The 23,353-nt window shown below is 40.0% G+C and overlaps 1 non-coding gene and 1 pseudogene across 1 annotated transcript; one reads left to right on the top strand and one right to left on the bottom strand.

Annotated features, from left to right (window-relative positions):
- The first annotated feature begins 4,317 nt into the window (after positions 1 to 4,317).
- On the top strand, positions 4,318 to 4,424 carry LOC130034336 (U6 spliceosomal RNA). The gene has a single exon (XR_008794102.1). It is a non-coding gene; the product is annotated as a U6 spliceosomal RNA (small nuclear RNA).
- Positions 4,425 to 12,560: 8,136 nt separating this feature from the next.
- Positions 12,561 to 18,876, bottom strand: LOC130034250 (heterogeneous nuclear ribonucleoprotein A3-like; annotated as a pseudogene).
- Between the last annotated feature and the right edge of the window lie 4,477 nt (positions 18,877 to 23,353).

Genomic DNA, 23,353 nt, shown 5'->3' with positions numbered 1-23,353 from the left:
TGGCCGACCCGAGTTCGATTCCTCCGCCCCTCTCGGAGAGCCCGGCAAGCTACTGAGAGTATTCGATATGCCAGACACAGTAACAACAAAGTCTCCAATGGAGACGTTACTGGGCCCGCTCGAGCAAATCGATGATCAACGGGAGGGCCTTTACCTTTTTACCTTAGCAACTTTTAATTATGCAATGCAATGATTTTTACTGTAGTCACCATACTATACTGTGCATTATATCGCCATAACTATTTTTTTTTGGTTTTGTTGCCAACACACCTAGCTGTGTTTAGGGATCATTTCTGGCAGGGCTCAGGAAACCATATGCAGTGCAGGGATAGGACCCAAGTAGGCTGCATGCAAGGCAGGAGCATTTCCTGCTACATTATCTCTCTGGCTCCCATGACTAATTTTCTTGATAACTGAATGTACTGATTGATCCCCATTATCCATTTTTAAATAAAATAATAGCATTGAATAATTCATACTTCCTGATTTCAGATGAGATTAGGTATGTTCATAGTGGCATGGTCATTGCACTTCCTAATTTCAAGAAGTACCATAAATCTACAGTAAACAAAATAGCATGATATTGAAATAAGAATAGACATATTGATCAATAGCACTGTAAACTCTCACATTTAGTCAGTATATTTTATTTTTTTGGAGGGCTGCACCCAGTGTGGTGCTCATGTTTTACTCTTGGTTTTGCTCAGAAGCCAAGGCTTGAACCAGAGTTGTCTGAAAGCAAGGCAGTTTGTTCAACTCTGTACTATCTCTTCAGCCCCTAGTCAATTTATTTTTGATTACACAATTAAACAGACGAAAGAGCAACTTTTCAAATAAATGATAATGGAACAAGTGTATGTACGCATCAAAAGTACAAAGTTAGATCACTACCTCGTGCCTTATACAAAAATTAACTCAAAAATTCAAAACAAAACAGAAAAGGGGGACAGAATATAGTACCACAGGTAAGGCACTTTCCTTGCATGATACCGACCAGTGCTCAATAGCTGGTACAGCATGTGATCCCCTAGCCCTGCCAGAAGTGATCCTGGAGCACAGAGCCAGGATTAAACCCTGAGCCCCTCTAAGTCTGGTCGCCAAACCAAAATCCATACCAAGCAAAAAGTAACAAATTAAAGAGCTATAACTGCAAATGTCTTATGAGAAAACATAATTCTATAGGCCTGTGGATTATGCGATGGTTCTTAATTATATCAAAAGCACAGCCAAATAAAAAGTAGATAACTTGGATGTATAAAAATGAAATCTCTTTGTGCCTTCAGACATCATCAAGAAACCAGAAAAAGCACCTATTGAATGTCTCAGTGGCTTAATGCACGTCCCTACTCCCTTACCAGTATGAGGTCATGAGTTTTATCTCCCAGGTTGCTCTGTGCACTGAGTACAGTCCCAGTAACTCTGATAGTTAGGAACCCCAATTACACATGTAAGGGAAGAGAAGAGGAGGGGAGGGAGAATTTAACAAAAATAAATCAGGGCCATTGAGGTAACTTAAAGGATTAGGAAATGCACACGCCTCATGTGTAGAAGTCCCTGCTTCCATCCCTGTCACTGCACGGTCCCCTGAGCACTGCCAGGGTCAACCCCCAACAACTTGCCAGGAATAGTCCCCGAACACCACTGCATGTAACCACAAAAAAAAAAAAGCAACATAAAAAAGAAAGCAGAGAGACTACATACAAAAGGGGAGAAACATTTTGCAATCCAAGGCAAGGGTTTGTCATCATAGATACTATCTATTCCCTTGATTTGTTTCTCTTTATACAGCAGTTGAGTGAGGCTATCTGGTATTTGTCCTTCTCCCTCTTACTTATTTCCTTTAACATGATACCCTCTGGTTCCATCCAAGTTGCAGCAATCTACAAGATTTCATCTTTTCCCTTTCATTTGGGAGAAGGCTCCAAAGAGGTTCTCACTAAAGGCCTGGGGTTCCCTACTATTGATTATTGATCCAACTGGGTCAGTGGTTCAATTAAATGGCCTGTATATTTCAAGGTTGCAATGTTGCCCAGATGCTGTGGTGCTATGGATGGTGGTACCCAGACCACCAGCTCAAGGGCCTACAGCACTACATTATGTAGTTATTGGGAGACCATATGATGTGAGGGATCACACAGGCTGGCTGCATGCAAGGCATGTGTCTTAAACTCTGTATTTTTATTAACACCCTGACTTCCAGATTTCATTTCTTCTTACAGCTCATTACAGTCCATTATCTGTGTATATGACAATGTTGTCCATTACTTTGCTGTTGGGCTTTTGAGTTTCTGCATTCTAATGCAATTAAATAAGTAATGCGATTAAATAAACTGTACACATTTTTTCAAATTAATAGTTTTGTGTTTGGGGTTAGATGATAAGAGGTGGAATCACTGGGCCATATGGAAGGCTTACTATTACTTTTTTGTTTGTTTCTGGGTCACATTGAGTGGTGCTAAGGGCTTACTTCTGGTTCTATGCTCAGGGATCACTCCTGGTGAGCTCAGGAACCTTATGTGGTACGAAAATAGAACCTGGGCTAGCTATGCGCAAGGCAAGCACACTAACCACTGTGTTTATCACTACAGCTCTAGTCTCTTTTTTTGAGGAAACTCCATAATGTTTTTATCAAGATTGAATCATGCAATATTCTCACTAACAGCGTATGATAGATTTGTTTTGATCACATCCTCACCACCATTAGTTGTTTTCAGTGTTTTTGATACGTACTATTCTTATTGCTGTGAAATGATATATTATTGCTGTTTTGATTTGCATTCCCTTGATAAATAGTGGAAATGAACACTTTTTATATATTGGATAGTTATCCATATATCCTCTCTAGGGAAATGTCTGTTCATCCCCTTTCTCCAGTTTGGATGGGGCTGGTTGTTGTTTTTTTGCTTTTGTTGAACTTTGTGAGTGTTATATTTATCTTTGATATTAACCTTTTATCTGACGTATGGCATACAAATATTTTCTCTCTTTTATAGGGTATTTTTTATTTTAGCCTATCAGGCAAAAGCTTTTTGGTTTAAGTCTGACCCGTGTTCAATCCCCGACTCTACATATAGTCCCTTAAGCACAGCCAAAAGTGATGCCTGAGAACAGAGCCAGGATTAAGCCCTGAGTACCACTGGGTGTAGCCCCAAACCAAACCAAAACTCAAAAACATTTTAGTTTAATGTAGACCCATTTCTTTATTTTTGTTTTTGTTTTCTTTGCCCATAGAATCAGATCATTAACAACACCTCTGATATTCATATCCTGAGATTTTCTCCTGTTCTCAATTTGTTTTTATGGATTCTGATATAATCTTGAGATCTTTAACCTGCCTTGAGTTGATTTTTGTTTATAGTGTGAGATATGAATCAGTTTCATTTTTCTTGTTGCTTCTTGACTATACAAGAGGCTATACCATTTGTTGAAAAGTTTTTTCTGGCTCCACTTCATCCCCAGATTTCTTTGTTATATATTAAATGTCCGTATATCTAATTGCCTATCTCTGGGCTCTTAATTCCAATCCTTTGATCTGAGAGTCTGCCTTTATTTTAGTACCACGCAGTTTTTATTACTATAGCCTTATTGTATAATTTAAAATCAGGAAATCCAATACTCCCCATCTTTTTTTCTCAGAATTGCTTTGATTACTTGGGGAGATTTATGGTTCCACATAAATTTTACTAGAATTTTTCTAAGTCCTCTATTAATTTCATTGGAATTCTGATAGATATTAAATTGAATCTGTATAATACTTTGGGTAGAAAGGTCATTTTGACAATGTTAATTCTTCCAATACATGAACATAAAATGTTTTTCTATTTCCAGGTGTCCTCTTCTATTCACTTCAATAGTGATGTCATACCCTTTTAAAAGTTGATTCCTCAGTATTTTGAACACTATTTTATTTTCTTTCTAATGATTTTTATTGATTGTGTTTCTGTGATTAACAATAATGATAGTTATGTTTTCCCACACACATAATTTTGGACACTTTCAAATGGGGTTGTTTTTTATTCCTTTTTCTTGTAGTTGTGCTTTGCATATAGAAGTGCAACTGATTTTGTGCATTGATTTAAGAGCCTGCTACTTTGCTCTGTTGTTTTATTGTTTCTAGGAAATTTTTAGTAGAATATTTATGGTCGTCTATGTATAATATGTCATCTTCAAATAATGATAGTTTAATTTCTTTTCCAACTTGGATGCCTCTGATTTTCTTTTCTCGCCTGATTGCTATGACTAGAGATTTCAAAACTATATTAAGCAATAGTGGAAAAAGTGACATCCTTTCCTTGAGGAAAAAAAATTTCAACTTTCGTGCTCGCTTCGGCAGCACATATACTAAAATTGGAACGATACAGAGAAGATTAGCATGGCCCCTGCGCAAGGATGACACGCAAATTCGTGAAGCATTCCATATTTTTAACAACATGAAGAAACAATGCAAATCCCCGCCACAGGGAGACGACCAGGAAATAAGTCCAGAAGCCTCAGTAGGTGCTAGCCACCTTAGGGACCTCTCTGACAAGGAATTCAGATATGAAGTCATTAAGATGTTCAATCAACTTGATGAGACAGACAAATATCCGCTAAATTGAAAGAAGACATGAAAGAAACAATCGATCGCACAATCGACAAAATACAGCAAGAAATGAGCCGAAATTGGAAAGCTTTGCACAGAAATGGCACGGATCACAGATTCCATGGATGAAGCCAAAAACTCACTCTGTGCCCTCAAAAATAGAATGACTACAGCTGAGGAAAGAATCAGTGAGCTGAAGATCAGCTGCACCAAGCCAACACGCAACAACAAACAGTGGCAAAGGACATCAAAATAGCTCTACGGAGAATCAGAGTCCTAGGAGACGATTACAAAAGAAACAACATTAGAATCATTGGACTACCAGAAGCTCAGGGAAACAATACCAACGAAAAAAACATGGTTAAACATATCATCACTGAAAAATTCCCAGAGCTCCACAATGCAGCCATTCAGATTCAAGAAGCCCGAAAGGTGCCAGCTAAAAGAGACCCCAACAGAAACACTCCAAGACATATTAGAGTTAGAATGATCCATGCTGCTGATAGAGACACAATACTGCAAGCAACAAGGGCAAAAAAGGAAATCACATGCAAAGGAGCACCCCTGAGATTCACAGCAGACCTATCAGAGGAAACCCTACAAGCCCGAAGGCAGTAGCGAGATATAGTGAAAAAACTCACTGAAATGAATGCTTCACCAAGAATACTCTGTCCGGCTAAACTCTCACTCAAAATGGAAGGAACGCTACACTATTTTTTAGATAAAGAGCAGCTCAGGAACTTCATAGACTCAAAACCAAACCTAAAGCAAGGCCTAAAGGAGCTACTATAAGACAAGACAAACCCTACAACCACAACACACCCGCACAGAAACATGACACAAAACCCCATAACCATACTCTATCTCAATGTCAACGGTCTAAATTCACCATTTAAGAGACACAGAGTGGCAAAATGGATACAGAGACAGAACCCAACATTCTGCTGCCTACAAGAAACTCATCTCAACACTCAGAGCAAACACAGACTCAAAGTCAAAGGATGGAAAACAATCGTGCAAGCAAACAGCTCCTGCAAAAAAGCTGGGGTGGCCATACTAGTATCCGACAACATTAATTTCACATTGAAAAAGACTAGAAGGGACAGTGACGGCTATTATCGCTTCATCAAGGGATACATACAACAGGAAGAAATCACACTCTTAAATGTATATGCACTTAATGAGGGAACAGCTAAATATTTAAAACAACTGCTAACAGATTTTAAGGAGGACATTGCAAGCAACACAATAGTACTTGGAAACTTCAACATTGCCCTATCACCTCTAGACAGATCAACAAGAACAAAACCCAGCAAGGAATCATTGGCTTTGAAAGAAGAAATAGAAGAGAGAGGGCTTATAGACCTATACAGGGATTTACACCCCCAAAAGAAAGAATACACATTCTTCTCCAGTGCACACTAAACATTTTCCAAAATAGACGATGTGCTAGGATACAAAACATACCTCAACAAAATCAGGAAGATAGAAATAGTATCAGCCATCTTTTCAGACCATGATGCACTGAGGATAGAAGTGAATCACACAGACACGGAGAAACAAAACAAACACCTGGAAACTAAACAACTCAATGCTGAACAACGAGTGGGTCAGGAACGAAGTCAAGGACGAAATCAAATGATACTTGGAAACAAATGAGAATGAAGACATGAGCTACCAGAACCTATGGGATGCAGCAAAAGCTGTATTAAGGGGAAAATTTATAGCTCTGCAAGCATATCTTGGGTCTGTAGAAACGATGCACATAAACAACTTGACCTCACAGCTCAAGACCTTAGAAAAGAATCAACAGAAAGAACCTAAATCAGGCAGAAGGAAAGAGATCATAAAACTTAGAGCAGAAATCAATGACATGGAAACCAAAGAAACAATCCAAAAAAGATCAATGAAACCAAGAGCTGGTTCTTCAAGAAAATAAACAAGATAGATAAACCACTAGCAACACTCACAAAGAAACAGAGAAAGAGAGAACCCTAATAAACCAAATCAGAAATGAGAAGGGGATATCACAACAGAAACCAAAGAAATCCAAAAGATCATCAGAGACTACTTTGAAAGTCCGTATGCCACGAAACAAGAGAACCTAGAAGAAATGGACAAATTCCTGGACTCCTATAATATCCCAAAGCTGAATCAAGAAGATCTGGAGTATCTGAATAGACCTATTAACAGCAACGAAATAGAAACTGCAATCAAAAAGTCTTTCCAAAAACAAAAGCCTGGGACCAGATGGATTCACTAGCGAATTTTTCCAAACATTTAAAGAGGACCTGCTGCCAGTCCTTCTCAAGCTTTTCCAGGAAATTGAAAAAAAACGGAAACTCTCCCAAACAGTTTCTATAAAGCCCGTATCTCTCTAATACCAAAAGGAAACAAAGACACCACGAGAAAAGAAAACTCCAGGCCGATATCCCTGATGAACACGGATGCGACGATTCTCAACAAAATACTAGCAAATAGAATTCAACTACTCATCAAAAAGATCATACACCATGACCAAGTAGGATTCATCCTGGGGATGCAAGGGTGGTTTAACACTCGGAAATCAATCAACAACATAATCCACCATATCAAGAAAAGAAAAGATAAAAATCATATGATCATATAAATAGATGCAGAGAAAGCATTTGACAAGATCCAGCACCCATTTATGATGAAAACCCTTGCCAAAATGGGGATAGATGGGACTTTCCTCAATATAGTTAAAGCCATCTACCACAAGCGTACAGCAAGCATCGTCCTCAATGGCGAAAAACTGAAAGTTTTCCCTCTAAGATTAGGGACGAGACAAGGATGTCCACTCTCTCCACTGCTGTTCAATATAGTACTTGAAGTACTTGCAATAGCGAATAGGCAAGAAAAAGATATTAGGGGCATCCAGGTAGGAAAGGAAGAAATCAAGCTCTCACTATTCGCAGATGACATGATACTATACTTAGAGAATCCTAAAACCTCTACCAAGAAACTTCTAGAAATAATAGGCTTGTATAGTAAAGTGGTAGGCTATAAAATCAATACCCAAAAGTCCATGGCTTTTCTATATGCAAATAGTGAAAGAGAAGAAAGTGACATGAAGAAAACAATCCCATTCACAACTGTGCCCTCAGAAAATCAAGTACCTAGGAATCACCTTAACTAAGGAAGTAAAGGACCTGTACAAAGAAAACTACAAAATGCTACTTCAGGAAATAAAAGAGGATACGAGGAAATGGAAAAATATCCCCTGTTCATGGATTGGGAGAATTAGCATTGTCAAAATGGCAATACTTCCCAAAGCACTGTATAAATTCAACGCAATCCGTATTAGAATACCCATGACATTCTTCAAAGAAGTGGAGCAAACAATCCTGAAATTTATATGGAACAATAAGCCCCCACGAATAGCTAAAGCAATCCTTGGGAAAAAGAAAATGGGAGGAATCAACCTCCCTACCTTCAAACTCTACTACAAGGCAGTAATAATTAAAACAGCATGGTACTGGAACACAGGCAGAGCTGTAGACCAATGGAACAGGGTTGAATATACTGACATCTCCCGCCAAGCATACCACCATCTAATCTTTGATAAGGGGGCAAGAAAAGTGAAGTGGAGCAGGAAAAGCCTTTTTACCAAATTATGCTGGCAAAACTGGATGGCTACATGAAAAAAATGGGCTCAGATCTCTGCCTAACTCTATGTACAAAAGTTAAGATCTAAGTGGATTAAAGACCTCAACATCAGACCGGAATCTATAAGGTACATTGAGGAAAAAGTTGGCAAAACCCTCCATGACATAGAAGCTAATGGTGTCTTCAAAGATGTCACACTGCTGCCCAAGCAAGTGAAAACAGAGATAGACAAATGGGACTATCTTAAACTAAGAAGCTTCTGCACCTCAAAAGAAACGGTGACCAAAATATAAAGACAGCCTACAGAATGGGAAAGGATATTCACCAACTACACATCTGATAAGGGGTTAATTTCAAGGATATACAAAGTACTGGTTGAACTCCACAAAAAGAAAACATTCAACCCCATCAAAAAATGGGGAGATGAAATGAATAGAAACTTTCACAAAGAAGAAATACGAATGGCTAAAAGGCACATGAGAAAATGTTCCACATCATTAATCATCAGGGAGATGCAGATCAAAACCACAATGTGATATCATTTCACACCACAGAGACTGGCCCATATCCACAAGAACAAAAGCAACCAGTGCTGGCGTGGATGTGGTGAGAAAGGGACACTCCTTCACTGTTGGTGGGAATGCCGACTGGTTCAGCCCTTTTGGAAAACAGTATGGACGATTCTCAAAAAATTAGAAATTGAGCTCCCATTTGAACCAGCAATACCACTCCTGGGAATATATCCCAGAGATGCAAAAAAGTATAGTCAAAGTTACATCTACAATTGTCTGTTTATTGCAGCACTCTTTACAATAGCCAGAATCTGGAAAAAACCTGAGTTCCCGAGAACAGATGACTGGTTAAAGAAACTTTGGTACATTTACACAATGGAGTACTATGTAGCTGTCAGAAAAGACGAAGTCACGAAATTTACATACAAGTGGTACTACATGGAAAGTATCATGTTAAGCGAAATGACTCAGAAAGAAAGGGATAGACACAGAAAGATTGCATTCATCTGGGGAACATAAAGTAACAAAATAGGAAACTAACACCCAAGAATGGCCGAGATTAGTACCAGGAACTTTACTCCATGACTTGGAGGCCAACCACACATACTAGGGGAAAAGGGAGCTCAGATAAAGAGGAGAACACCAAATAAAGGTGTTGGGAGGATCCTCCCAGGATGGGAGAAGCATGCTGAAAGTAGACGATAGACCAAACATGATTGCCACTCAATGTTTCTTTTGCAAACCACAACACTCAAAAGGAGAGAGAGAACAGAGGGGAATGCCCTGCCACAGAGGCAGGGTGGGATGGGGGGGTATAGGGGTGGGAGGGAAACTGGGATCCGTGGTGGTGGGAAATGGGCACTGGTGGAGGGATGGGTATTTGATCATTGTATAATGGAAACCCAAGCACAAAAATGTGTAAGTCTGCAACTGTACCTCATGATGTCTCACTATTAAAAATTTTTTAAAAAATTTTAAACTTTCACCACTGATTTGATGTTGGTTATGGGTTTGTCGTAGGTGTCCATTACTATCATTAGGTATATCTCTTCTATTTCTATTTCGTTAGGGATATTTATCTTGAATGGGTATAAATCTTTTTATTTATCTTTTCTTAATTTTATAAAGTAGTTTACAACATTTGATTACATTTAATATTCAAACACCAATCCCACCACCATTACACCTTCCTACCACCATATTTTAGGTGTTTCCATCGTGAACCCCAATCCCTGCCCCCAAACAGAACTGAAATAATATAATATTTCCCTCTAAGGTTGGTTGCCTCCTACTTTGCATCCCATCAACTGTGGTAGGTACTCTTGGAGTATGAGTAGAGTGTGTTTATGAAGTGCATTTGTGGCCACACGGTCCAGAAAAAGGTTTACTCGTAGGTAAGGCTCGGCCCAAGCACGTGGAGAGCAGCTGTGAGCAGGGAGACGGTTGGGTTCTGGAGGTTTTTGGCTGCCAGGGTTGGGTTCCTTGGTGCAGGGAGGGTTCTCACCTGTCCCAATCTGGGGCACCCAGAGTGAAACAGCCTGGCGCAGGGTCCAGTGGCATGGTTAAAGCGAGCATCATGTTTTGCTCCCTTCCGGGAAAGAAAGACCTGCAATCTGGATGGTGGCCAATGACGAGATTATCTGGCGCCAGCCAGGGGTGGCTTATGGGCATCACTGTTGAGTTGCCAGAGGGAGGATGATGGGGTGGGGGGTGGAGGGAGGATGGGTGTTATGGACAGAGGATTGCCGTTCCAAGTCGAACTGGTATAAATCTTGTAAAAAGATGCCTCTGCATATTTTGATGGAATAATATAAATTTTATCTTTCCTTTTGTTGGTATGCTGTAATACATATATTGATTTGTGTATATTGAATTATCTTCGAATCCCTGAAATGAATCCCGGGGATCAATTGATCAGTGTGTGATCCTTTTGATATATTTTTGGATTCAGTACAATAAGCTTTTGTTGAGGACCTTGGCCTGAAATTTTACCTTTTAATATTGTCTCTGTCTGCTTTTGATATTAGAGTAATGTGGACTTTATAGAAGCTGCTGTAAAGGATTTCTGTCTCTTCAATATTTTGAAAAAGCTTGATGAATATAGAAAGTAACTCATCTTTGAAGGTCTGGTAGAACTCACTACTGAATCAATCTGATCATGAGGTTTGATGTTAGTTATCAACTTTGTAACTATATCTCAACAGCATGATTTCATAAAAAAATTAAAAGCAGTTTTAATTATTGTTTCATATTTCTAACTAGTGTGATCGGTCTGTCCAGTTTCTACTTCTCTTGATTCAATTTGTGGAGGCTAAGTGATTTTAAGAATCAATTCATATTTTTTCTAGGTTCACAGTAATGTCTGTGATCTTTGGGTTGTGTGTGTGTGTGTGTGTGTGTGTGTGTGTGTGTGACATCTGCTGTAATTTTTCACCTCCCATCTCTGATCCAACTTATGTTTCCCTCTCCCTCTTTTCTTGCTTTTTAGGTCACACCCATCGATGCTCAGGGTCTACTCCTGGCTCTGCACTCAGGAATTACTCCTGAAGGTGCTGGGGGGACCATATGGGATGTCCGGGATCAAACCTGAGTCGGCTGCGTGCAAGGCAAACACCCTCCCTGCTATACTATTGCTCTGGCCCCATTTCCCTCTCTTTTAATCATGACTTTAGCTAGGGTTTTATCAATCTTGCTTATTCTTTTTAAAAAACAGCTTTTAAGTTTCTTATATACTTTGTATTGATTTCTGTATGTTTTATGTCTGCTCCAATTTTTACTATTTCATTGTCTACTAACATTGTGATTTACCTTTTACTCATTTCTCAAGCTGTTATGCTAGGTTATTTAAGCATTTTCTTCTTTAAGCATTTTCTTCTTTCATGATGTAAACCTGTATTGCTATAATTTTTGTCCTTAGAACAGAATATTTTTATCTGTGTATTTATTTTTTTTTAATTGAGAAAAATGAGTTTTCTCAGTGGAAAAATTTTATATAAAATAAGAAAGAAAAATTTTATATAAGACTTGACTTCACTATATCACTACTTTTTCCTTGATGTAGCATCTCTTCATTTGTATTCTTTAATGAGTTATATGTAAAGTTGGCACTACAAATATCTTTGTAGAAAGAGGAAACATGCATTTAGTCAGATATTTGTGTTCTTTTCTAAATTTTGTCCTTTGATTCCTGAATGCTACACACCCTGAACACAACTGGGTGTGACCCCCAATTCAAAATAATAATAATGATAATAATAACAGTAATAATGATAATAATGAAGTAACATTGTACTATAACATTATATAAATTTCAAGAGTTCACCTTTAAAAGCTAAAATGCATTCAGTCACCACCAACAGTCCAATTCTATGTTCCATCATATCATTGTCCCCTTTGATCTGGGTTTATTTAACCATTCTTGTTCTCTTATTACTAATTTTAGTCTAAACATTTGTTTTTATTTTATTGGGTTCATCATTTGCCTCTTTTCCATTTTTTGAAAAGTTAAAAATTCCTTAATTTTTTATTCCTCGTACCACTACCACAATTTACAGAGCAATATACCGGATGTAATAAAAAGAAAAAGAAAAAGCTATAACAGATAAAAGACCTCAGGAATGTACATCTAATTGACACTACATTGCATTAATCAATAGCTACACTTTTGCAAACTGTTGCTATGACAGTCCTGAACAAGAAGCGTTTCCTGTTTAAGCTGCAGTAATTTTTCTGACTATGGATCATCGCTCCTTCTGTGGCAGATTTTTACAGTTCCTCTAATGGATTTGGGATGACTCTCTCAAAGTAACCTGCAGCTTTCCTGACAATTTCTCGCTCTCTCTCCTGCTAAGAACTGTAGCCCTTGTCTGCTGAGTTTTTAGAACCTTCTGCTACCATAGCCACCACTTCCACCACCAGATCCATAACCACCACCATAGGGACTGCCCGAGCTTCTTCCACCAAAACTGCCCCCTTTCATGGCTCCACAATTTGATTGCTGTTGTCCACTATAATTTCCAAAATCATTCCCACCACCACCATAGTTACCACCACCAAAATTTCCTCCTTCATTGTAACCATAATATCCTCCACCACCTCCACCATATCTACCACCTTGGTTTCCACTACCATAGCCTCCTCTACTACTATAACCAGGACCTCTGCCATAGTTGCCACCATCACCTCCAAATCCATTATATCCACCATCACCTCTTTCATAACTACCTCTACTGCTACCACCGCCACCACCATAGCCTTCTCTTCCACCAGAGTTTCCATCATGGCCAAAGTTTCCTCCATCACCTCCAAAATTGCCTCCACAAACCATGAAGTTGCGAGATCCATCTCACGACCTGTTTGTGATCCATCAAACTGTATTTCTTGTTTAGAAAGGGCCTTTTGCACTTCACAATTATGTCCATTCATAGTGTGGTATTTCTGAACAACAAGTTTATCAACTGTATCATGATAATCAAAAGTCACAAAAGCAAATCCCCTCTTTTTCCCACTCTGCCTATCTTCCATAACTTCTATGGTTTCAATTTTGCCATACTTTTCAAAATAGTCTCTCAAATTATACTCCTCTGTATCTTCTTTAATAATAAAAGGGCTGGAGCGATAGCACAGCTGGTAGGGCATCATGAAGCTGACCCGGGGTTCAATTCCTCCCCCCCACCACCAGGCATATTTGATATGCCAAAAACAGTAACAAGTCTCACAATTTGTTGTGAGATGTTACTGGTGCCAGCTCTAGCAAATAGATGAAAAACGGGAGGACAGTGCTACAGTGCTTCTTTAACATCGCCAACAAAATTTTTCTTCACTGTTAAATGGGCACCAGGCTTCACAGAATCCTCTCTAGAAACAGCTAGCTTTGTTCCACTACATGCCCATCAACCTTATGTGGTCGAGCACACATAGCTGTATCCACTTCTTCAATACATGAGTAAGTTACAAAACCAAAGCCTCTGGAAAGTTTTGTTTGGGGGTCTCTCATCACCACACAATCTGTAAGTTTGCCCCATTTCTCAAAATGTTCTTTTAAACTATCATCTGTAGATTCAAAGCTCAAACCTCCAATAAACAGTTTTCTCAACTGCTCTGGTTTCTTTGGATCATGGCCCTTAACCAACCCCTCCCCCGCCCCGGCGGTGGCAGAGACTGCCGAAGTTGGACTGGGAAAGAACGGGCAGCAGTTTTACCTCCATTTTGAGACTGCACTCACCTCTTCCAACTCGAGCTTAATATGCGACCAAGAGCCATTTGCCTCTTTTCTTTAGACGCTTTTACATAAAAATAAAATCATACATTGTCTTTGACTAGTTTATTTCACACAATATAAAACTGTCTAGGTTCATCCATGTTGTCGCAAATGGCAGAATTACACCTTTTATAGCAGAATAGAATTACATTGTGTTTACATACTACATCTTCTTTATCTACTTGTGTGTTGATAAACAGGGGATTTCTCACTCTTGGTTATTGTAAACAATGGTACAACACACATGGAGACACTCTTCAAATGAGTAAGGTTTTGTATGTTTCCTATAAATGCACAGAAGTAGATAGTTCGATCATCTGGAATTTTAATTTTCCAATTTTAACTTTTTTGAGAGATCTCCATACTGGCTGTACTAGTTTACATTCTCACTAACATTTTATAAGGGTTTCCACCTCTCAACATCCTCTCTAACATTTATTTCTTGCCTTTGGCATAATAGCCACTCTCACAGGTGTGAGATATTGCTTTGTATCTCGTGATAATAATAAATTATGAATATCTTTGTATGTGCCTACTGGCCTATGCTTTATTTAAAGACGTGTCTATTTAGATTGTTTACCCTTTTTAAATTACTGGGTTTTATTAGTTTTTTATCACGACGATCATGACCATCCTGTTGTTTGTCCATCCTATTGTCCGTCGATTGCCTCGAGCAGGCCCCAGTAACATCTCCTTCGTCCTAGCCCTGAGATTATTTTTAAAAGTGCCATATTCAAGGGTCTTTAGGGTTAGGAGAATGAGACCTATCATTGTTACTGGTATTTGGCATATTGGGTACGCCATGGGGAGTTTGTCAGACTCTGCCGTGTGGGCAGATTACGTTCATTAGCCTGCCAGTTTGTCCAAAGTAAGAATGAGATAATAAGATGTCGCGTGGCCGCACGTGCGGCCGCGCGCTTCAGGGAGCTGGGTTTTATAGTCTCTGGGTCTTGGCCATTGATGGGATTAAATGGTGCCAGTTGGTGGGTGTAACCCCTGCCTACTGGATTATGGAGGATCTGGGTGGAGGATGCTCAGTCCCAATCCGAGCAGGCTTGGAGATCTCAGGCCCGGGACCCGCATGCCTTTGTTCCTATGCCGGTACCTTCATGTGTGTGGAGAGTGGTCTCAGCATGGTGGTGGCTGGTTCTTGAGGTCTTCAACTGCCGAAGCCCTGGTCGGGGCAGGGAGGGAAACTCAACCCGCTCCCCTCCAAGGGGCCCTGGTGAGGACAGCCAGGCGCAGGGGCAGGAGACTCTGAGCTGTTCTCTTCCGGGAGCTGGGTTTTAACAGAAACTATAAAACCCAGCTAGTTTTTTTATATTTGTGGATATTAACCCCTTGCTGTATATATAATATGTAAATATCTTCTCCCATGCAGTAGGAAATCCCTTTCCTTTGGAAGCAAGAGTTTGTGTTTGCTTTTGCTGTCAGCTTGCCATTTTTTGTAATGAGACTTTTCTACTTCCTTTGACAGAATTTTCTCCCCTCTCCCTAAATTGAGATTTGCCTTGTGCCTTTTTTGATGGTGGTGTGGGGAGCACGGGAATGATCTTATCTAGGGTAGGCATTCAGAGACCTTTCAGCCTCTGTTTTTGAATCCTTGGAAAGAGCTGTTAATATTAAAAAAATAGAAACAAGCCTCCAAGTTGGGGCCAAGAGTAAAATGGGTAAGGGGATTGCCTTGCACATGGCCAACTTATTTTTGATCTCTAGCACCACAGCCCTGCCAGGGTACCTTGAGCTCTGCCAGTAATGATCCTTGAGCACAGAGCCAGGAATTAGCACTGAGCAGAGTCTGGTGTGATCCAAACTACCTCCCAGCACACACAATTTAAAAACAGAACAAGAATAAGAGAGAAGAACTACGGTGTCCAAGTTGGTGCCAGCATCAAAGCCTGACTAAGGCATTCTTTTATTTATTTATTTATTTACTTTTTATTATTATTTAAATTTTTATTAGTGAGACACCATGAAGTACAGTTGTAGACTTACAAATTTTTGTGCTTGGGTTTCAATTATACAATGATCAAATACCCATCCCTCCACCAGTGCCCACTTCCCACCACCATGGATCCCAGTATCCCTCTCACCCTCCATCCCCCTCTCACCCTGCCTCTGTTCTTTTGTTCTGCCTCTGCCTTTTGTTCTCTCTCTACTATTGGGTGTTGTGGTTTGCAAAAGAGGCAATGGGTGGCAACCATGTTTGGTCTATAGTCTACTTTCAGCATGCTTCTCCCATCCTGGGAGGATCCTCCCAGCACCTTTTATTTGGTGCTCCCTTCTCTATCTGAGCTCCCTTTTCCCCTAGAATGTGTGGCTAGCCTCCAAGCCATGGAGTAAAATTCCTGGTTCTAATCTTGGCCATTCTTGGGTGTTAGTCTCCTATTTTGTTAGTTTATGTTCCCCAGATGAATGCAATCTTTCTGTGTCTATCCCTTTCTTTCTGAGTCATTTCGCTTAACATGATACTTTCCATGTAGTACCACTTGTATGTAAATTTCGTGACTTCGTCTTTCCTAACAGCTACATAGTACTCCATTGTGTGTGTAAATGTACCAAAGTTTCTTTTACCAGTCATCTGTTCTCAGGCACTCAGGTTTTTTCCAGATTCTGGCTATTGTAGAGTGCTGCAATGAACAAACAAGTGCAGATGTCAGTTCGACTACATTTTTTTGCCTCTCTGGGATATATTCCCAGGAGTGGTATTGCTGGTTCAAATGGGAGCTCAATTTCTAATTTTTTGAGAATCGTCCATACTGTTTTCCAAAAGGGCTGAACCAGTCGGCATTCCCACCAGCAGTGAAGGAGGGTCCCTTTCTTACCACATCCGCACCAGCACTGGTTGCTTTTGTTCTTGTGGATGTGGGCCAGTCTCTGTGGTGTGAAATGATATCTCATTGTGGTTTTGATCTGCATCATCCCTGATGATTAATGATGTGGAGCATTTTCCCATGTGCTTTTTAGCTATTCGGATTTCTTCTTTGAGAAAGTTTCTATTCATTTCATCGCCCCATTTTTTGATGGGTTTGGGTGTTTTCTTCTTGTGGAGTTCAACCAGTACTTTGTATATCCTTGATATCAACCCCTTGTCGGATGTGTATTTGGCGAATATCCTTTCCCATTCTGTAGAATGTCTTTGTATTTTGGTCACTGTTTCTTTTGAGGTGCAGAAGCTTCTAAGTTTAAGATAGTCTCATTTGTCTATCTCTGTTTTCACTTGCTTGGCCAGCGGCATGACATTTTTGAAGATTTCATTGAGTTGATTGAACATCTTCATGACTTCATATCTGAATTCTTTGTCAGAGAGGTCCCTTAGGTGAATAGCACCTACTGAGGCTTCTGGACTGTTTTCATCGTCCTCTGCCTGTGGTGGGGATTGGCGTTGTTTCTTCATGTTGGTGTGTAGGTGTAGGGATTAGATGTCTTGGTATGAGTAAACTACGTGTAGCCGCGTGAGTGCTGGTCCGCTGAAAATTAGGCCACGCCCACTTTATAGAAGCTACGCCCACTTCTAAAGCGGCCACACCCCCATGGGTACCTAGCGGTGTGGTGGGGGGAATAAAAACTGGGTGGGGGAGAAGACCAGCTGAGCTTGGGTGACGCAAAAGAAGAGGCAGAGAGGCTCAGAGCTGCTTTGTCTCCCAAAGTCCGAGAGGACGCCTGGGGGGCTTGCAGGGTGAAATCCAAGTCCAGGTTTGAGAAGCGACAGATAAACTGACCAGTTTGGGTGAATTCTGCTTTCTTCATCTGGATTGTGCTCCAGGACAGTTCACAATTGCCATGGCAAACTTTGGAAGTGACCAAGTATGGTTGCAGTCTGGTGGTTCCTTGACTCCAGGAAACCTTCACCCTAGGGTTCTTCCCTTCCAGCTTTTTCCCTCTGGAAAGAAAGATGGCAGCTGCTTCGGAGCTTTATGGAAAGCCAGGTATGAGCCGGTCGTGACGGGGTGACTGAAACCTCATGGAAAGGGGGGGTGTTCCCGGCTCGTCCTTCATGCCCTACCAAGGTCACGAGTTGCCCCCCCTCCCTGGCTCTCCGGCACAGCCATGGCTCCAGAAGCACAAGGACTTAATGCAGAGCCTGGCAGCTTGCGGCAGAAAAGTGAATGGACTATGCGTTAATCCATGCCACCATCATTCTTTTATTTATTTAATTTTAATTTTTTAATTGAGTCACTGTGAGTCACAGTTACCAAGCTTTTGATGATCCGGTTTCATTTATACAATGATCCAACACCCCTACCTCCAGCAGTGTCCATTTCCCACCAACAATGACCCCAGTTTCCCTCCTGCCATCCCACTTCACAGTTTGCCTCTATGGCTCTATGGCAGGCACTTTCCTTCTCTCCCTACCTCCTCTCTCTTTCCTTCTGGGCACTGTGGTCTGTAACACAGATACTGAGAGGTTATCATGTTTGTTCCTCCTTTCAGCACGCAGTTCCTATCTAGACTGATCAGTTCCAACTATCTTTGTCATAATGGCCCCTTCTTGATCCAAATTGCCTTCTCCCACAGTACTACAGGCAAGCTTCCAACTGTGGACTAATCCTCCTTGCCCTTGTTTCTACTGTCCTTGGGTATTAGTCTTGTGTTATTTTTTTATATTCCACAAATGAGTGTAATCATTCTATGTCTGTCCTAAGGCATTCTTGTATCCTTCAAACTCATTCAGACTACCGAATCTGAAATTATGTGGAACAGAAATAGGTTACTACCACTAAACTCTGCCTGAAGAAGAGGAGAAGGCAGAACAAAAAACTAACTAAATAAAATAATTATAAATTACATCAGTTCTATAAAGGCAACAAACAGGAGGCTAACAAGAATATGGGTCTTATCTTAGATGAATCTGGTAGGTAGGATGTCTAAGGAATTGCAACCCTTTCCATTTTTATTGAAGTACCATGATTTACAATACTGTTATTGATAATGTCATGCATGTGTAACCCAAGCACCACACCAACCACCAGAGTGTTCTCCTCCCTCCACCAATGTCCCAAGTGCCCCTTCTGTCCACCACTCCCTTTCCCCAAAGCTCAGTTCTGTAGATCAACTCCCCTGTTCTATTTCTTTTGGCCATTTGTTACCCTCTTTCTTTTTCTCTCTCTTTCTTTCTTTCTTTCTTTCTTTCTTTCTTTCTGCTTTCTTTCTTTCTCTCTCTCTTTTCTTTCTTCCTTCTTTTCATTCTTTCTTCCTTTATTTCCTTATTTTTAACTTTCTTTCTTCATGTGTTTTTAACTCATAAAATCCTTTTATACTAACCACAAGCGTCTGTGGGGCTGAGGGTAGGTAAGCTAGAGAAGAGACTGCTATGACAATAATAGCTGGGAATGATCACGCTTGACAAGAGCTGAGGTTAAAAAGTAGGTAAGGGATATTCTGAATAGCCATTCAGTATCAATATTGCAAACCACAGTTTCCAAAAGGAGAGAGAGAGAAAGAGAGAGAGAGCGAGAGAGAGAGAGAAGAAACGCACCTGCCATAGAGACAGGCAGGGGGTAGGGGTGGGGGTTGATGAGAGGGAACCTGGGGACACTGGTGCTGGAAAATGAACACTGGTGGAGGGATGGGTATTAGAATACTGTATGACTGAAATCTAATCATGAACAGCTTTGTTAATTAATTAATTGATTCCTCCCCCCCCATTAAAGGATAAAAAGAAAATCCTTTTTTATTTACTTATTTTGGGGGTTTAATTTCCAAGTGTTTGACTTTCTACTCATCTATGTTTGTGATTCATTTCTATTTTTATAGTATCATGCTCTGACAGAATATTTAATTGGCAATTTCTATCTTCTTTATTTTATGGATATATATTTATTTCTGAACATGTGGTGTATCTTGGGGAATGTCTAATGTGCACTGGAAAAGAATTCGTATTCAACTTTTTGGGAGTGAAGAGATATATATGTATATATAAATATATGTTAGACCCATCTCTTTGTTCAAGTCTAGTGTTTCCTTGTTGAGTGTTTGCCTAGTTGTTCTATCTGACAGTGATAGGCATGCTAAAGTCTATTACTACTATTGTGTTGTTGTTAATATCCTCTTTTAAATCTATTGATAGTTGTTTTAATTATTTTGATTGCCAATCATTGGGTGCATATGTTTAGGAGTGTGAGTTCTTGATGTATTGATACCTTGATCATTAAGAAATAACTGATGTTGGAGTGACAGAACAGCATGTATGGTGCATCCCTTACACTTGACTGACCTATGGGTTGATCCTCGGTAGCCCTTATGGTATCCTAATCCTTGCCAGGAGTGATCCTTGATTACAGAGTCAGGAGTAAGCCTTGAGTAGTGCCAGGTATGACCCAAGTAACAAACAAAAAGCAAAAGAAATGAGTATTCATGACCCTTATAGTCCTTTCAAGTTTGAAGTCTATTTTGAGGAGTTAACATTTTAATCCAGACTTAGAGTTACTATGATAACATTTTAGGTAGAAGGAAAACTATGAAGATCCTAACTGGAGAGAACTTAGTGCGTTTCAAGTAATTAAGGGAGACCACTGGGGCTACAGTGAGGTCAATTGTTAGAAAGACAGATGCTAGACAAAAGATCTAGTCAGATAGTCAAGATCTTAAAATTTTACCCTAGGTACATTGAAGGATTTTAAGCAATTTAGTGACATGGACTTCCTTTTTATTTTTTGTTTTTAGGCCACACATGGCTTCACTTGGCCTTCTTCCTGGCTCTTCACTCAGGGATCACTTCTAGTGGAACTCAGGGGACCACTCGTGGTTACACATGTGTAAGGCAAGTATCTTATCTTCTGTAGTAACTCTGGCACTCTTTTTGTTTTGAGGAAACCTCGCAAACAGTATTAAGGAGGCCATGGGGTCCTCCTGTGATTCTAGAACAACTAGTCTGGTGTACTTTGCAAGGACCAGATGAATCTATGCTGTGTGTACCCTTTAGGGATAAGAGGGGCCATCCTGGCAGTGCTGGGTTCCTCCAGTGCCATACCTGATGGTACTTGGGGGGAGACTATTTGGCTTCACCTGGTGATGTTCAGGGGGATCAGGTGGTTCGTGGAATTGAACCCAAGTTGGAGCATGCTAGGCATGAACTCTCACTGTTGTATTACTTCCTGGCCTCTTGAATTTCTTTTTTTTCTTTTTTTAATGGATTTTTTTGGTGTAGATTTCTTTCAGTTTGTTCTGTTTAGAGTTTTGAACCTGTAATTTTTTTTCTTTTTCTACTTGACTAATTTGGTAGCTTTATACATCAAATATATTATTATTATTATTATTATTATTATTATTATTGCTTTTTGGGTCACACCCGGCGATGCTCAGGGGTTACTCCTGGCTCATGAACTCAGGAATTGCTCCTGGCTGTGCTCGGGGGACCATATGGGATGCTGGGAATTGAACCTGTGTCGGCCTTGTTGGCTGCGTGCAAGGCAAACGCCCTACCGGCTGTGCTATCGCTCCAGCCCCTGAATTTCTTTTTAAAAGTTGCTTTTGTTGAAAAAAAGTTGCTTTTTCTGCTTTAGGAGAGTATATTAGAGTGGTGAAGAATGGAAGTAAAGAAATCAGGTCATATCAGCACCTACATATAACCATTTCAGACCATTATTAATTGCTGCACTCAGTACAATAGCTATATATGTAATCAACTTAGGTGTCCAATGATAGATGAAAGGATTATGAAGATGTGGTATATACACACAATGGAATACTATGCAACTTCAAGAAACAATGATATGCAATTTTCTGTAACATGGTCATAACTGGAAGATATCATGTTTAGTGAATTAAGTCAGAAGAAGAAAGACAAACACCAGATGATCTCACATATCCTTGGAATGTAGAATAATGGATGCAGAAATGTATTATAATACAAGGGGATGCTTATATTGTCCTTGGATCTAGTGTTTAGAAAGAAGACAGATAGAAAAGGAAAGAAATCAAGAGAAAAGACAAGAACAGGAAGTAATGGGTTAACCGCTATCAGGGTTTCAGTTATACCACTGTTAGGAGTGACGGGTATATAGTCATATACCCAAAACACTAACTCAATAGAACTGAAACATAAGACTTAAGCAGCAACCACTGAAACTCTGTAATGTACCTGTTGAGTTGACAGGTGGGGGTGGAGTGGGTGTTGGGATGGGGAGAGAATGTGGGAACACTGGTAGAGGGAGGGATTGGTGTTGAATTATTGTATACCTAAAATGCAACTACCAGTAACTTTCTAAATCATGCCTCTTTAATAAGTTTTTTAAGTAACCAAGTTAGATTGGACACAAAGCTAAAAAGAGTGGATATGTTTAAATATGTTTTTTGAAGATACACCCTACCTCTGGGTAAAATGTGTAAGACAGGTTAAGGGAAAGGAAGAATTAAAAGATGACACATATTTGTGGTTTGGGTAATGGGATAAATGGGGATTGTCTCTACTGAAAGTAGGGAAATAATCAGTAGAATCTATGCTTTAGTTTTGGACATGTGCAACATGATATGTTTGCAAGAGCTCTGCGTGAACATCAAGTGGACAACTGGTACTCAGAGCAGAACTCTGATAAAAAAAAAATACTAAAACTTGAGAGTCATCAGAATAAAAAAATTTTAAACATTTGGGAATGGATGAGATCCCTGGATGAGAATATAAAGAGTGAAAAGAAAAGAGGTTACAAAACAGATCACTGAAGATAGTAAAGTAAAAAGTAAAGGCCCTCCCGTTGTTCGTCGATTTGCTCGAGCGGGCCCAGTAACGTCTCCATTGGAGACTTTGTTGTTACTGTGTTTGGCATATCGAATACTTCACGGGGAGCTTGCCAGGCTCTGCTGTGCAGGCGAGATACCATTATTTTATAATACATAGGGCTGGAGCAATAGTACTGAAGGTAGGGTGCTTGCCTTGCATGGTGCAACCCGTGTTCAATCTCCAGCATCCCATATGGTTTCAACAATTCTACCAGGAATCGTCCCTGGGCATAGAGCCAGGAATAAACCTTGAGCATAGCCGGATATGGCCAAAAAAAGCAAAGAAAAAAAACATATAAATACCTAAAGGAAGAGAAGATCAGCAGATCATATAGTGGATGAGTAGGGTTGGAGAGATAGTACAGAAGTTAAAGCACTTACTTTGTACTCAGCTGGCCTCAGTTCAATCCCCTACATAGCATATGATCCCCTGAGTGATCTGAGCACAGAGCCAGGAGTAAGCCCTGAAACCACTGTAGCCCAAAGTCCCATCCCAAAATTCATGAAAACAGAACAGATAAGTTCCCATTATAATTGGCAACATTAAGTCATTGGTGTCAAAACCTGCCTTAATAGAACAGCATGGGTTAAGATCTGATCTCAGTGGAACGGAGACTGAACAGGAAGGTAAGGAAATGGAAACATCTCTAG

The sequence above is a fragment of the Sorex fumeus genome, unplaced genomic scaffold, assembly GCF_029834395.1.
Source record: "Sorex fumeus unplaced genomic scaffold, SorFum_2.1 ptg000058l, whole genome shotgun sequence".
NCBI lineage: Eukaryota > Metazoa > Chordata > Mammalia > Eulipotyphla > Soricidae > Sorex > Sorex fumeus.
The sequence above is the reverse complement of the archived record's forward strand: the minus strand, read 5'-3'. Positions and strand labels throughout refer to the sequence as shown.